Below are 1246 nucleotides of genomic sequence, written 5' to 3' on the forward strand. Positions count from 1 at the left end.
TTGGATTTATCGTGATCGGTTGTCACGTTATTCTTTATATTTAAATAACGATTAGCCTCCTGCTTGGCATCAGTCGGTAAAGCATGAGATTGATATAATTAGGTCGTGGTTTTCTAATAGTATTCAGTCTTAAAAATCTTGATAGGCTTAGGTATGAGCTTCTCCTATAACTCTTGTAATTCAATAAATAATAAATATATATATATAAAAATGATACTTATACTATAGTGTTGAGGAATAAAAATAAATTGCACACCATGAACGTTCATACATATATTACACAAATAATGCAAAGATCAATCGAGGCAAAAAATATATAAAGAGCGATAGAAAAATATAATATAAAAATAGAACAATAATTTAAATCAATAAAAATATCACAGGCTAATCTTTATATTCTAGATTTATGGCACGAATCATTACCATGTGCCTTTATCTTAAAATCATATGCATTCTGTTGCATGTAGCTGCGATATGCGCTGGCTAATACTTGTCGACTTGGACAATTCAATTAAAAATGTGTGCTCTAAGATCAGCTTGATAAATTAGCCACTAATAATCCAAATATATATATATATTAAAATCTCTAGTACTTAGTAGATTTATTTGTATCGAATATATATTTTATCTCAGGGTGCAAGATTCGGCACCTGACGGAATAGGTAGAGCCATTCATCTAGTGAATTAGAACTATAATAAATTATCGCAAATTGTATTGCAAAAAATTAAATATTATATGCATATGTTTTAATAGCCTAGATTTTGTACTTCTTTGATTTAATAGAAATTTCTGAAATATTGATCTATATTTTTCTTTCAAATAATACCTTTAATACTAATTTTACTTGCGCAAGTATTACTCTTATTAATTCTCAATTTATAATAAAACCCTTTCGGCGAGCTAGCTTTGATCATCAGATTAATTCGAAACACTAGGGCGCCCATCACTAATTCAAATTTAATCACTCACGTGTCGAAAATCTTCTTGTAAGCCGCCGATGTCGATCCAACTCCATGTGGTCCGGGAATATGGTAGCCGGAATCGTCTCCTCCAAGGGGTTATAAGTTTAATTCAAAAATGAAAATGACTTCTGCTTCACAATAGCATCACGAAGTCTTTTAAGAAATTTAATAATTTACTTTAACTTTAACTTTTACAAAATCATTAGTAAGGTAATACGCTCTAAAATATTTGGGGTCCTCTTATGGTGGCATTTGGCTGGCGAGAGGTTCTTCTTTTTCAAGT

The sequence above is a fragment of the Nilaparvata lugens genome, chromosome 9 (genome assembly GCF_014356525.2).
Source record: "Nilaparvata lugens isolate BPH chromosome 9, ASM1435652v1, whole genome shotgun sequence".
NCBI lineage: Eukaryota > Metazoa > Arthropoda > Insecta > Hemiptera > Delphacidae > Nilaparvata > Nilaparvata lugens.